The 452-nt window shown below is 36.3% G+C and overlaps 1 pseudogene; it reads left to right on the top strand.

The window, feature by feature from the left end:
• LOC119593561 overlaps positions 1-452 on the top strand; it is a 21,403-nt pseudogene that overhangs the window by 3,549 nt on the left and 17,402 nt on the right.

Here is a 452-nt window from a genome sequence, read left to right as displayed (position 1 = left end):
GAAAGAAGGAATGGGATAATCATGTGTGATCAAGTAGGCTTAATTGATGAAGGGTGTCTTTGGGAGCTTCTGTGTCAAAAACAAACTTCACAAAACACAACTATCTGGATAGTGCATGTAACCAGTACCAATATCTTGATAGCAAATGTATCTCTAAAAGCCTAACAAATCAAACATTCAAGGGTTTTGGATTTTTGCCATATTAGTGGAAAAGTAACTAAAATTTGCAGATTTTATGTGAAATGACCATTCTGGGGATGAGGAGCTTTATACTAAAATATATCCTTTTTACAAAAGGATGAACTTTAGCGAGAGGACTTACGACACCTTGACATCTGTTTTGTTGATCTGTAGGTTGCAAATGATATTGATGATGCTTTGCACTGCCGTGAACTCCCAATGGAAACTTTGAGGTTAGTAGATTTTCTGTATGCATTTCATGTGCATTTCCC

This window comes from Penaeus monodon, chromosome 32 (genome assembly GCF_015228065.2).
Source record: "Penaeus monodon isolate SGIC_2016 chromosome 32, NSTDA_Pmon_1, whole genome shotgun sequence".
Taxonomy (NCBI): Eukaryota; Metazoa; Arthropoda; class Malacostraca; order Decapoda; family Penaeidae; genus Penaeus; species Penaeus monodon.
Note: the sequence above shows the minus strand (reverse complement) of the source record. Positions and strands in the feature narration are given on the sequence as shown.